The 16,005-nt window shown below is 33.6% G+C and overlaps 1 protein-coding gene across 1 annotated transcript in view; it reads right to left on the bottom strand.

Moving 5' to 3' along the window:
* NCAM2 (neural cell adhesion molecule 2) overlaps positions 1-16,005 on the bottom strand; it is a 545,626-nt gene that overhangs the window by 17,763 nt on the left and 511,858 nt on the right. The gene's annotated exons all lie outside the window — the stretch shown is intronic.

The raw sequence follows: 16,005 nt of genomic DNA, 5'->3' as shown, positions 1-16,005 counted from the left end.
TATTTGTGACCTTCTTAGTATTAAACCAGTATATTGATCTGTTTCATTCCTGAGTTCAAAAAGTGCTTAGAAACATTGTATTTGTAAAGCATCTATGGTGAGGGAATATTGACCTTAAGAGCTATTACTTTTTTCCTGGAGAAACAAAGTTATACCTTTTAAACTAATGATTGCAAAATTGGATGACTACCTAAAGTTACTTTTTAAGAAAAACTAAATATATATTTTGTCACTGCAAAGAATAGGCATGGATATCAAATAGGTTTATGTAATAAATATTTAATTACATTCTTTTGTGAAAGCTTTTTTTAGCTTAATAATATATTTAAATATTTATATTTTCTCATATTCCATGAAGTTAAGCTATAGTAATTATGAAAGCTAGATTTTCTAATATTTTTCTTCTTTCTTTTGCTACCAACTTAGTCTATTGTTAAAGTTCATTTATTTGTCTGGACTTCTCACAAAGTCATTACCGTATATAGCACTGCATCACTAGAATCTGGGGACTAGGAATGATTTATGTCCTTAACAACATACAAAAAAATCTTTATAAGTAAGTTATGGCTTTAATTACATGATACATTTAAACTAAGCATGGCAATCATTTAAAGGATTTTAAAGCCATCTTTTCTTTTTTAGCTTCCCAGAATACTTACATATATGCTTTATGACTTAATTTTTATTTAACTCCATTACAAAAACAAAAATATTTTCAGGTCTCGACATTACAAGATAACCCTTAATATTAAACCTGTAGAACTGAAGACTATTTTTATTTAGCCTGAAGGCATGGCAACTTGCCCACTCCAGAATTCTTGCCTGGGGAATCCACGGACAGAGGAGCCTGGCAGGTGATTGTCCATAGGGTCTCACCAAGAGTCGGACACAACTGAAGCAACTTAGTATATGTAATATGCCACACTGCATGACTTCTGGGATCCTAGTTCCTGAACCAGGGATTGAACCCAGGCCATGCAGTGAAAGCACTGAATCCCAATGGCTAGACCAACAGGGAACTTCTCAGTTTTATGTTTTTTTATACCTGTGTTTAAGTCAATATTTTATATTGGATACTCAGCATCAAATAGTCAAAAGATAGTAATAAAACTAGTAAATGAATTAAAATATGTAATTTGCTTGCCTAAAAATGTCAATATCCATCTTTTCTATGCTACTAGTAGCAAAACAACTATTTAAAAGAGGTACAATAATGCAAATAATTATTTCTTGCTTTTCTGTATTTTTCTTGAATCCTTGTTTTCAGCTTCTTTTTTGGTGTTCTTTTGTATTTCTCCTTGAAAAGGGATTTAGAATTAATACAATATAAGTAATTTAGGTGTCAAAAATTCAAATATCTATTTGTACATACATATTTTATTATTGAAAGCAAATATGAGAATCAGTCTAAGAGAGTTTTTACAACATCCCTCCAAGCTGTACCTCTCACTCTGTGAAAGTTAGAAATTGGCTAACTAAACCAATATGTAGCCCAAGAGCTTGTGTAATTGCAACTTAGTAGTCATCAAAATATAAAATCAAAACACTAAAATAAGGAAAAAAAATTTCACATCTGTCATATGCATGATTTTTTTCATATTTCTGTTGCAGAAATTAGCTTACTGCTAAAAGCACTTAAATAATTTTCCATGAAATATTGTTTGATGCTAATTTTTTTTAAACAGTACATTTTATTTATAAAAGTAACATTGCTTTTTGATTCTTAAGTAGTTCAGTTTTTTATTTAACTCTCTATAGGTTGAGAATTACTTTTAGATGTAGAAATTTGTGATAAAAATTTAGAGAAAAAAACTTAAAAAAAAGTTTAAATGGAGATTAATTTAAATTTAAATGGTCCTAAATGGAGATTTGCTCCCAGAATAGTAGTAATTATTTTCATAAGTGATAGTGCTAAATACACTCTGAGGTAGGAAATGGCAATCTGCTTCAGTACTTTTGCCTGGAAAATCCATGGACAGAGGAGCCTGGTGGGCTACAGTCCATGGGATTGCAAAGAGACAAATATGACTGTGCATACACACACACTGATAAACACAGTTAAGCATACAAAAGACTGCAAGGAAAGTTTTTGTTGTTCATCATGACCTTGAACAAATACTAATCTCTTCTACAATAGAGGTAGGTCTATTTGTCTCCTGTTTACATGTTCTTCCTTCATCTTGCCTAGTGCAACACATTTTCATGTATCAAAAGATTTATGGAAAACCTAGGTATAAATCTATATGCACATATGTTTCATCCTATGTGCAAAGAGAAAGAGCAGGATGCTTTCTACATTTGAGCTCCTTCTAACCTGTCCTGGTAGTCCAGTGGTTAAGACTCTGAGCTTCCATTGCAGGGGGTTCCATCCCTGGCTTGGGAGCTAAAATCCTGCATCCCATGCTGTGTGGCCAAAAGAAAATAAAAGAAAACAAACTGTGTTGGTCAGCTCAGACATCTGGATTATCTGTAGACTTTTGTGTCTATATAGTTTCATTTTTTTTTTTTTAAAGAACTATTAATTCACTTAGGCTTCACAAACCTTCACTGAGTACTTCAAAATTAGTTCAGCATTAGAGGGGTTTCCTGATATGTACTAAAATAGATTAAAACTAACATAAGTCTTTAGGTTTAACACACATTGATTGAAGTTCAGTTTTATTTATGAAGCAGAAGTTTCCCAAATTTAATTTCAGTCATTGGATTCTCTAAAACACAACAAAGGAAAAAAAAAAAAAAGATAAGATTTTTAGATTAAGAAGGACCTAGAGTAATCTGCATGCATTATAAAAGGTACACTCTGGGGTAATATATATTTTAAAAGGAAATCTATTAGATGAAAACATAGGCAGAACACTGATTGACATAATTCATAGCAAAATTCTCTTTCACCCACCTCCTATAGTAATGGGAATAAAAACAAAAATAAACAAATGGGATCTAATTAAATTTAAAAGTTTTTGCACAGCAAAGGAAAGTATAAACAAGATGAAAAGATAACTCTCAGAATGGAAGAAAATAATGGCAAAAGAAGCAACTGACAAAGGATTAATCTCCAAAATAAACAAGCAGCTCATTATCAGAAAAACAAACAACCCAGTCAAAAAATATGTGGAAGCTCTAGACTGACATTTCTCCAAAGAAGAAAAACAGATGGTCAACAAACATGAAAAGATGTGCAACATTGTTCATTAATAGAGAAATGCAAAACAAAATTACAGTGAGGTATCATCTATACCAGTGAGAATGGCCATAATAGAAACATCTATAAAACAACAACAACAACAAATGCTGGAGAACATGTGGAGAAAGGGACTTCCCTGGTGGCTTAGTGGTAAAGTTTCTGTCTGCCACAGGTTAGATGCCTGAGACAGGAAGATCCCCTGGAGAAGGAAATGGCAATCTACTCCAGTATTCTTGTCTGGGAAATCCCATGGAAAGAGGAACCTGGCATGCTACAGATCATGGAGTTGCCGAGTTGGACATAACTTAGCCACTTAACAACAACAATGCTTGCACTGTAGGTGGAAACGTAAATTGATACAGCCACTATGGAAAACAGTATGGAGGTTCCTTTAAAAACTAAAAATAAAACTACCATGTGACCCAGCAATTCCATTACCAGGCATATACCCTGAGAAAACCATAATTCAAAAAGACACATGCACCCCAATGCTCATTGTAGCACTATTGACAATAACCAGGACATGGAAGCAACCTAGACGTCCATTGGCAGAGGAATGAATGAAGAAGTTGTGATACATATATATATATAATGGAACATTACTCAATCATAAAAGGAACAAATGTGAGTCAGTAGAAATGAGGTGGATGAACCTAGAGCTGTCACACAGAGTGAAGTGAGAAAGAGAAAAGTAAACATTGCATGTTAACACATATATATGAAGTCTAGAAAAACGGTGCTGATGAACCTATTTTCAGGGCAGGAATAGAGTCGCAGACGTAGAGAATGGACTTGTGGACACAGCAGGGGATGAAGAGAGTGGGAAGAAAGGAGACAGTAGCACTGAAATATATTCATCCCCATGTGTAAAATAGATAGATGGAGGGAAGTTGCAGTGTAGCATTGGGAGAACTGCCCGGTGCTCTGTGACAACCGAGAGGGGTGACGTGGGAGTGGATGGGAAGGAGGATCCAGAAAGAGGGGATATGTGTATGCTTCTGGCTGCTTCACACTGTCAAATGGCAGAAACAACACAGCACTGTAAAGCAATTATGCTACAGTTAAAAATAAAAAAAAAATATTAAAAAGCATACTTACTGCTCTAGTTAAAAAGTGAACCTAAGATTTCACTTAAGAAACTGAAGTTTCTTGCTCTGTTATTTAGATCGTTGCTTTCCAAAATCACTTGTCGTTCATATACTTGGAAATGATCTTAAATTGATTATTTAGTGTTCTGTGATATTTTTCTAGGATCCCCCAAAATCAACAAAGAATAGGAAAATATAGGAAAAAGAGCCGAAGTAGAGAAACAAGATTAGGGTCAACAGAAAAAAAAGTATTTTTAAAAGACTTAAAAATGTTGATAAACTTTACAGCTTTATGAACAGTGGTGATATTGAAAATGAAGTATAGTCACAATATTGCCCAGTATAGATTAAGCTGTAGTCTATGCATTTTTTGACATAATCCACTCAAGAAAGAAAATAATCTTTTCAATCCTGAGGAGTTGGGTAGAGAAAAGTTGCATTTATAAGACAATTTCCAATGGGGAATACCTGACCTATTAAACAGAACTTAAATTATGTATGATTTGTCTTTAGGTTTGCTAGTTTTCTCTCAGTGATACTCAGTGAGGCATCAGCCATATTCATAGAAATACCATTATTATGTACTTTAGGTTTTTAGAAAACTGATTCCAAGTATCTACTTTTATATATTTAAAACAACATGACTTCTGCAAGTGTAATCAAAAGTAGAAAAAACAACGAAGACTTTTATTCAAGCATGTTATAAAATTCACTATTAAAGGGTGAACTTTTGAAAGGATTGATATAACAATCTAAGAACAATGTCCCACTCTTTCCATTTCTCCACATACCACAGTTCTCTTCTATGTCATGACCATGGGTTTCCTGTATTTATACTGACTGTTGTTAATACCTGGACTGATGGATCCACTCCATTTAATGTTTCTTAATTTTTCAATTGGAGGAAAAGTGTTTTAAATGCTGTGTTTGTTTTTGCCATACAAATGATCCGTTCAATTTTAATTCACATTTGATAAGTCTGTTTGGAGGGGCAAATTTGCGTTTAGTGTCGGACCCCATTCCTGCCAGAGACCCTCAGGGGGCTCAGGCAGGCCTTGTGCATACCGGGACCTGGGGACCCCATGGAAACTGGGAGAGAACCGGGGCCTGGGGACCCCATGGAAACTGGGAGAGAACTGTGCTTGAGCATCTGCTGTGGAAGTACGGGTCAGCTATGGACAGCTGCAAGGATGGGGCAACATGAGAAATGCTGGGCTGGATGAAGCACAAGCTGGAATCAAGATTGCCGTAACCTCAGATATGCGGATGACACCACCCTTATGGCAGAAAGTGAAGAAGAACTAAAGAGCTTCTTGAAAGTGAAAGTGGAGAGTGAAAAAGGCTTAGAGCTCAACAATCAAAAACTAATATCATGGCATCCAGTCCCATCACCTCATAGCAAATAGATGGGGAAACAGTGGGAACAATGACAGATTTTTTTGGGGGGGCTCCAAAATCACTGCAGCCATGAAATGAAAAGATGCTTACTCCTTGAAAGGAAAATTATGACCAACCTAGACAGTATATTGAAAACCAGAGACGTTACTTTGCCAACAAAGTTCTGTCTTGTCAAGGCTATGGTTTCTCCAGTATTCATGTATGGATGTGAGAGTTGAACTTAAAGAAGGCTGAGCACAGAAGAATTGATGCTTTTGAACTGTGGTGTCAAAGAAGACTCTTGAGAGTCCCTTGGACTGCAAGGCGATCCAACCAGTCCATCCTAAAGGAAATCAGTCCTGAATATTCATTGGAAAACTGATGTTGCAGCTGAAACTCCAATACTTTGGCCACTTGATGGGAAGAACTGACTCATTTGAAAAGACCCTGATGCTGGAAAGATTGAAGGCTACAGGAGAAGGGGACGACAGAGGATGAGATGGTTGGATGGCATCACCAACTCAATGGACATGAGTTTGAGTAACTCCAGGAGTTGGTGATGGACAGGGAGGCCTGGTGTGCTGCAGTCCATGGGGTCACAAAGAGTTGGACACAACTGAGTGACTGAACTGAACTGAATTGAACTGAACCGAAGCCTATTAAGGACAAATGTTTGAAATTCTGAGGTTTTTAATGTCTGATAAATGTCTCTTTAATTGTATTAAATAAAAATAAAGAGAAAATCATTGCAAACTATAACAGCAAGCATGATTAAATATATCATTTTCTATTAATCCAAATGTTTTAAAAATTCAAACAAACTCAAGAGCTACTATGATTGGAATTTATACTCTCTCTCCATTCCAAGCCACTTTTTTCATTGCTTCCCGGTACCATCAGAGGGCTTGCCTGGTGACTCAGTTGGTGAAGAAACTGCCTGCAATGCTGGAGACTTGGGTTCAATCCCTGGACTGGGAAGATCCTGTGGAGAAGGGAATTGCAACCCACTCCAGTATTTTTGCCTGGAGAATCACATGGACAGAGGAGGCTGGCAGGCTATATTGTCCATGGGGTCGCAAAGAGTCAAACATGACTGAGTGACTAACACACACACACACACACACACACACATGACCAGAGAAAAACTGAATATCTCCTCTTATGACATGTGCTTTTATTTTAAAATAACTTTATAACATATTTATCTTTTGAGAAAAAAGCAATGTACAATTACAAAACATAAAAATATAAGAAATTAAAACTATAGAAAATAAATGTTGATGGAAATTATTTTCATCTCCACCATTTTGTAGACAACACACTACAAATGCAAATATCTCAGTCATGCTTTTATTTAGCTTAAAAATTAATGAAATGTGGATAATAATTCTCATATATCCTAGCTAAAATATTCTTTGATAATCATATATGAAGGTACTTTGGGAATTCCAAAGCACCATAAACAAACACTTTACAAACCTGGTGGCTCAGATGGTAAAGAATGTGCCTGCAATGCACAAGACCCAGGTTTGAACCCTGGGTCAGGAAGATCCCCTGGAGAAGGAAATGGCAACCCACTCCAGTATTCTTGCCTGGGGAATCCCAAGGAGAGTGGAGCCTGGCGGGCTACAGTCCATGGGGTCACAAAGAGCTGGATATGAATGAGTGACTAACACAAATGACCACTTTGTTTATAGCAAACTTATTATTCATCACTTGTTTATAGTATCTTCTTTTAAAAAATTAGGATTTCTCTTCTTTTACCCCAAATCTTCCTCGATTTTAGCAAGTATAAATACTTTAATATTGTTAGCATACCTGAACTGTGGTGTATAAAATAATTGTAAATAAATGTTTATATTTTACATGTATTTTTTACTATTTTTGATAAACACTATTCATTAGGCCTAAGGTTTCAGTATATTTTTATCCTTCCAGTTTTAGATGTGCATCTCACTGTGACTAAAACTTAAGAAGTTTTTTAGTTCAATATTATTTTTTAATTTTTTCATTATTTGTATAGTAAATTTTCCTTTTTGGTTATTGCCTTACTTCTATATGTCAAATTAAAAACTCTCCCAATCTCTGAAAGTCTGATGTCAACATTAAAAAAAAATGAAGATAATTATTGATAATTCTCTTATTGTTTCTGACAGATAACACTGAACTATGCTCAGTTTTTGAACAAATATATATACATATAATATATGTTATATTGTATTTATAATTTATATTTAATTTATATGTTTAATATTTATATTATATATAATTAACATATATTTATAACTTTATATCTAATTTCTGTTTTATATACAATAATTACATATTATAATTATATATATATATATATATATATGTATATTTTCTAGGTGACACAGTGGTAAAGAATCACCTACCAATGCCAGACATGTAAGAGACACAGGTTCAATCCCTGAGTCAGGAAGATACCCTAGAGGAGGAAATGGCAACCCACTACAGTATTTTTTTTTGAGGTTTTGAATTACATTTATTGTTATTTTTATAGTTAATGTTATTTTGCATAATATGTTAAACATGTAAATATCCATTTAGATAAAACAATAAGATTAAAACTCTTAAAATTTATTTTAATATGAAGTGGATCAAAGTCTCCTTTGTTTTAAATTATGACTATACTCTCTGTGTGTTCTAATCATTTACTCTGTAATATCAGTTCTTTTTTGGACAATTCTTCTTAATAGTATTTATGAGATAAAGTAATTACATCATTCAGCTTTCTGACAAAATGTGCTCATTAGCAACTTTTCTAGTTCAGTTCAATTCAGTTCAGTTGCTCAGTCATGTCAATCTCTTTGCCACCCCATGGACTGCAGCACACCAGGCTTCCCTGTCCATCACCAGCTCTTGGAGCTTACTCAAACTCATGTCCATGGAGTGCCTATAAATGTTCACTTTATTCAGATATTTAATTGCTTATTGAACTAGTTATACAAAATCTATGGGTACAGTGTTCTATCGCACATGTTTTTCAGGGTATGATTTAAAGGAAAAATGTAAATAATGCTATTATATCTGTGCTGGCTGTGAAGAGAGTATTGTAGTGAAGATAAAAGTGCAGAGTCTTTTATAAAGGATTGCATTTCAGGCAAAGAATATTGGAATTTTAAAAGGGTAAAATCTTAAAAAAATATTAAAAAAAAATTGTTAGACACTTGAAAAAGTACATACTTGTATGTAATTACACCAATTTATTTATTGACTATGCCAAAGCCTTTGTGTGGATCACAATAAACTCTGGAAAATTCCAAAAGAGATGGGCATACCAGACCACCTGACCTGTCTCTTGAGAAACCTGTATGCAGGTCAGGAAGCAACAGTTAGAACTGTACATGGAACAACAGACTGGTTCCAAATAGGAAAAGGAGTTCGTTAAGGCTGTATATTGTCACCCTGCTTATTTAACTTATATGCAGAGTACATCATGAGAAATGCTGGGCTGGAAGAAGCACAAGCTGGAATCAAGATTGCCAGGAGAAATATCAATAATCTCAGATATGCAGATGACACCACCCTTATGGCAGAAAGTGAAGAGGAACTAAAAAGCCTTTTTATTGAAAGTGAAAGAGGAGAGTGAAAAAGTTGGCTTAAAGTTCAACATTCAGAAAACTAACATCATGGCATCTGGTCCCATCATTTCATGGGAAATAGATGCGGAAACAGTGTCAGACTTTATTTTTGGGGGCTCCAAAATCACTGCAGATGATGATTGCAGCCATGAAATTAAAAGACACTCCTTGGAAGGAAAGTTATGACCAACCTAGATAGCATATTAAAAAGCAGAGACATTACTTTGCCAATAAAGGTCCATCTAGTCAAGACTATGGTTTTTCCAGTGGTCATGTGGACTGTGAAGAAAGCTGAGCACCGAAGAACTGATTCTTTTGAACTGTGGTGTTGGAGAAGACTCTTGAGAGTCCCTTGGACTGCAAGGAGATCCAACCAGTCCATCCTAAAGGAGATCAGTCCTGGGTGTTCATTGGAAGGACTGATGCTGAAGCTGAAACTCCAGTACTTGGGCCATGTCGTGCGAACAGCTGACTCACTGGAAAAGACCCTGATGCTGGGAGGAATTGGGGGTGGGAAGAGAAGGGGACAACAGAGGATGAGATGGCTGAATGGCATCACCGACTCGGACATGAGTTTGAGTAAACTCTGGGAGTTGGTGATGGACAGGGAGGCCTGGCGTGCTGAGATTCATGGGGTCGAAAAGAGTCGGACATGACTGAGTGACTGAACTGAACTGAACACCAATTTATAAGTGCTTTGGGACTTGTCTGAGGGATTTTTAGCTTTTGGGATCACACAGAGGTAATTAGCTGTGTTTTAAATGAACACGTATTGAATTCATTGGAGCTCTTTATATATCTAGACACATTATAAAAGTCATGTTGGGGATCAGTAGTTACATGGAACTTTATATTGTATGTGATTAGCTTCTGGTCCTTTGATAATACCCTTTGTAGTATTCTTCATTAATTTAGGAATTGAAAATTTTCAGATTTTAAAAGATATAAACAAAATTCACCAATAATCTTTCAACATTATTCAAACATATCAATAAAGCCCTGTGCTATTGTTTACATATGTTTTAAAATGAAAAGGAAAGTGAAGTCACTCAGTCATGTCTGATTCTTTGTGATTCCATGAACTGTAGCCTACCAGTCTCCTCTGTCCATGGGATTTTCCAGGTAAGAGTACTGGAGTGGGTTGCCTTTGCCTTCTCCAGGGGATCTTCCCAACCCAGGGATCAAACCCGGGTCTCCTGCATTGCAGGCAGATGGTTTACCATCTGAGTCACCAGGGAAGACCTCATATATGTTTTAAGTCTTCAGGCAATTTTTGGTACATCTTAAAAAGGCAGTCTTGTCTTTTTTGTGTATAATCAGTTAAGCAATACTGATGTAGACAGCTTATTACCTACTAGCAAATTTATTTTCATACAAACCTAATATTAGGGAGGTGAAGATTGTATTTTACAATTCCTTAATACTATCTATTTTCTAGTCATTTTGATTTATCTTTCAAAATGATATTACATGTATAATGATTTTTAAATGCATAAATGCAATGATAATCTACAATTTCCTTTCAAGTGCCTTTTCCCTACTAACAGGAGAGATTTGGAAGAAGATGGTATCAAGAGGAAGCACTGATAAATCAGACTTGATTTTTAAACCAAGTAATCAATTTGAGGTAAGAAAAACCAGTTAATTGAGGATAATTGGTTTAGTAATGGAAAAGAAATTGTAAATATATTTTACTATGCAAATTAATTACTACTTGTAAAACCCTACATTCTTTTTCTAGAAGAATATATGTCTATTTACATATATATGAAAATATATATTTATATATTATATATATGTATATTTACAAAGTCAGATTGTGAATGACATATCTTTTCAAAATATTTTCTAGTCCTTTGTATTATAAAAGCTATCTTTTAGCCTAGTGATAAATTGGTCAAAGACATATGATCATCCTATGTGATAATCATAAGACATATGATTATCCTAATGCTATTAAAAAATTCTATCAAGCTGTTGTGAGAATAAAATAAGAAAAAGGCAGAGGGCTCTCTTTACTGGGAGTTATTAATGTATTGATAGGGGTGAGTGAGAATGCTTTTCTGGTGGTGTAACATAGTGTGACCTGAGAAAATAGGTGGAAGAAGCATATAAGCTGATGGTTAGTGGTCAGGAAAGCATGATAGAGAAGATAACTTCTGACATGACACTGAAGAATAAGAAGTTTTCTGTGTAATGATGAGCCCATTTCAGTCAGAACATGATATAAGCAAAGAAGGAAATATATGAAAATATACAGTACAACCTGAAGTTAGCATATATTTATGGATATCAGGGATTTGATATTGGGGGTAACTGGTGGAAGATGATGATTAAGTGATAAATGACGAGGTTAAAAAAATGAACCTTTCTATTGAATAGAAAAACAAATAAGTTAATCAAAACAAAATAAACACCACCACCAACAAAACCTAACTGATCTTTTCTTAAAAGATGGTAGGAAGAGGCTAGAGACACATAGACAAGAAAATAAAGCTTGCTGCAATGGTTGAGAGCGGGCTAGGAGAGGCCTGGGCTTCAGCACTAAAATGTCCATCCAGCCTTCCCTCTCTCTTATTCCATGCCTTTTTCCATAATGCATATATACATGTCAATCCCTGCCTGATGTTTGGATTGAAGAAGCTAGATGATAGTCAGTCTCATATTTAGTTTAGTGATTTAATTCACATTAGATAATTCAGGGACTTCCCTGCATTATCTGTAGGGACTCCCTGGTGGTCGTAGTTGTGACTTCATCTTCCAATGCAGAAGGTAGAGGAAGCTAAGATCCCACATGACTTATGGCCAAAAAAATAAATAAATAAATAAAACAGAAGCAATATTGTAACAAATTCAATAAAGACTTTAAAAATGAAAATAAATGGGGAAAAAAAGACTTTAAAAATTGTCTATATCAAAAAAAATTTAAAAGTAGACACTGAATAAGATAAAATATACTATATTTTGCAATATATATGTATACATACATACCATAAATTATAATTAGTATGGACTTCCCTGGTGACTCAGATGGTAAACAGTTTGCCTGTATACTTATTCTATATACTTTTAATTAGAATGACATTTCAAGTGAGTCATAATTTTGAACATTTTTTAAAATATTTATCCAATCTTCCTTAAGATCTTAATATCTATCTTTTTAAAAATTAAAACAATTCCATATAAAAACTGAATAATCTAAAATATAAAAAGCATTCTTCTTCTATGAGAATGATGATGGAAACTTGTCAAATTTTAGTATGAGTTAAGGTAACATGTTTTTTTTTGGTAATATGTTTTAATGTAAGAAAGGAGATTAAAGAATAAAGTAATTGCATTAATTTTGAAAAAAAAAATGACTAAAAGAAACAGTAGATAATAGCATTTTTTCTGATAAATATTTCAAAAAACTGAAAACTTAGCAATGAATATTTTATAATTGTTGCAAACCTGGTGCAAATATAAACCATGGGAAATTGTGAAATATCTAAAGCATTTGCATAGCAGAATATTTATGCTTTTATCTACATTGACATTTCAAATTGCTAATTATGTTGGAAGGAGACCACCTGCCACAAAATCCTGTCCAAAATATGGATAGTGATATAAAACATTTTTCTATGTGATAATTACTCAAACTGCTACATTTGAAGTTTATTCTTACCTGACTCACTCTATAATTTCTTCCTATTCAGTTTAAATCTTATGGTATATGTTCAATTTATTTTCATGGAATTAATTTTGTTATTTCACATAAGACAGTGAAGCTTTTATTGGTTAGTAGAAAAGGGAGCTTCTTAGAATGACATGAATATGATCAAAACAGATATTGACCAGTGTTTAAAAAAAAGTGAATAGTTTAAATTTTAGGTCCTTGCTTCACTCATTAAATGGCCAATTTCATTGTTTCTTTTAAATGTAAATGACCATTCCATATATTTAAAACAAGGAACTTAAATTTTCTTTACACAAACAGAAAGTACCATTTTTTCTTAAAGACTATATTACAAAATTGAATTACACTTGTAGAAAATTAAACGAGAGCTTCCCAGGTGACTCAGGGGTAAAGAATCCACTTGCCAAGAAGTAGATAGAGATCTGACCCCTGCATTGGGAAGAGTCTCTGAAGAAGGAAATGGCAACTCACTCCAGTATTCTTGGCTGGGAGATCCTATGGACAGAGGAGCCTGACAGACTAAATAGTTCTTGGGGTAGCAAGTAGTTGGACATGACTTAGCAAATAAAGAGCAGGAGCATCAGTATTAAACTACAATTGATGTTTTACAAATTGTTTATTGAAATTCCATACAGTTTAACCTATTTATTATTAAATGTGTATAAAATACACATATTTTTGAATTTTCTAAATTTATAAGATAATAAATGCAAAATGTGAACAAATATATGAATGATATTATCATTTTGTAAGGAATTTATAACCTACTAAGTTTACAAAATTTCCATTTTAACATGCATTTTATTGTGTCTTAGAGACTTCCTTTTCTGCATTGGGGTTAAATAAAAATAAATTAAGCTACATTATTAAAATGAAACATTCTAAACATGTAGGGCCACTTATTATTGCACCTGCATCTGAATGACTATTTTGTATACCATCAACTATAAAATAGAAGTGTAGATTTTCACTAAGAAAAATAGAGACAAAAATGTTATTCATTTCATTTGGTGTAAGGATAAAACATGGAACATCCAGGCAATGGAATATCATTCAATACTACAAAGAAATGAACATGAAAATATATAGAGGCACATGAAAAGATACAGAGGAATTTTAAAGGTACATTACCAAGTGAGAGAAGCCAATCTGAAAAGACTACTTACTGTATGATTCCATCTATATGACAACACAGAAAAGGCAAAACTCTGAACACAGTAACAAACATCAGTGGTTGTCAGGGATTAGCAGAGAGACAGGGGTGAAAAGTCAGGCAGAGGACACAGGATCTTTAGGGCACTGGAACTATTTTGTATGATACCATAATGGTGGATACATGTCATTTATATATTCATCAAAACCCACAGAATGTGCAAAACCAAGAGTAACATTCAATACAAACTATGAACTCTGGGTAAAAAAATGATGTCTCAATGTAGGTTCATTGATGATAACAAAGGTACCACTCTGCACAATTATAATGGAGGAGGCTATGCATATATGAAGATAAGAGGTATATACGAACTCGGTACATTACTCTCCATTTTGGTGCAAAGTTGAAATTATCCTAGAAAACAAAGTATATTTAAGAGCACGAAAAAAGTTAATATTTTAAAATCTTAATGGGAATGATTAATAGGCCTGAATCAACTGAGAATGTCTATAAATACATTTATGTCCTTTAACAATTACCAAAATGTGACATACTAAGTTATGAGTAATGCACAGGTAAGTCAATCATTTTCAGTTTCCTGTTTTTGTATGAGGACTATAAATGAACCATACTGAATAGTGCTGTAGAGAAATGTTTCTATTTCCTTAAATAAACTTTCCTTCATATCTGAGCCATTTATAGAAGAGTCTCAGGATAGTATATGAAAATCCAATTAATTGTTCTTCTGTTTTCCACCAATAAGCACCAAAAAGTGAATATATTTCTTTTCATTTTTCAAGAGCACCAGTGAATTTTGCATTTAATCTTTCAGGTAATGTACATATCCAATTCACCCATGGTGAAATCATATAGAAGCAATGGCAAATGGAAATTTGTCATTCAGAGATTCTTCAAATCAGAAATGCAAGTTTGAAGAGATAATTGTTAGTTCTGTTTTGCCCACATTTAAACAAATAAAAGATTATATTCTAATATGATTTTTAAAGTAATTTAATATTTCTCTTTGTAATAATAAATGAGAAATCAGTAAAGAAGCAAGCATATAGCCACTATGCAAATTATGTACTGAAGTTGCTTATTTTGATTTCTTAAAATGAAAAGGATAGATGTTGAAATGGAAATATCTATTTTAGTTTTCATTAGACAGTAAAAAGATTATTTTATATAAAGATAATATTATTTATTTCTACCAAAAATATAAATAAGTCATTTTTAAAGTGTTTTTAGACAATGTATAAAAATCAGAAAATAATAAAATTTAACTTGATATTCTAAGACTATATACTCCATGTGAGTTTATTACACTGATCATGAAAATAAATTCAGCTTTATCTGTAAGTTGAAGTCAGAAATATAACAGCAGCTTAAGAGAAGTACCAGGACTACTGGAAGGCATGGTAGTCAGTTAATACACAGCCTGTTCTTTGCCAGAAAGTTTTGTCTATGGTCCAATCAAGAAGTCAAAAGAAGTAGGTCAAAGCTAGAAGATCATGTAAGTAATAAACAAAGATTTAGGTATACCTCCTTTCAGTGTAATTTGATAAAACAAACACACAAGGAAAACAGAATATGGGTAACTTGACTATGTCAATGACTAGTCATTCTTCTCTATCCTCAGATTGTTGCTATAATAAGATAATGTTGTTTGATTAGAATGCTAGAATATATTTGCTCAAATCTCTTTAGCTTACTCATGTGGCCCCCCAAAATAAAGTAACATAAATCTAACCAGGTAATATAAAATTACTGTGACAGTCACTATGAAAATGTTCAAATATCCCCAGATACTTCCCATTTGATACCATATCATTTTTAAGGAGCTTCAGGGAAAATAAAAACAAGAACAGAAAAAAAAAATCAGCTTACCTCTTTCTCTCTCCCAATATATAAAACTTCTAAAA

The sequence above is a fragment of the Odocoileus virginianus genome, chromosome 25 (assembly GCF_023699985.2).
Source record: "Odocoileus virginianus isolate 20LAN1187 ecotype Illinois chromosome 25, Ovbor_1.2, whole genome shotgun sequence".
Taxonomy (NCBI): Eukaryota; Metazoa; Chordata; class Mammalia; order Artiodactyla; family Cervidae; genus Odocoileus; species Odocoileus virginianus.
The sequence above is the reverse complement of the archived record's forward strand: the minus strand, read 5'-3'. Positions and strand labels throughout refer to the sequence as shown.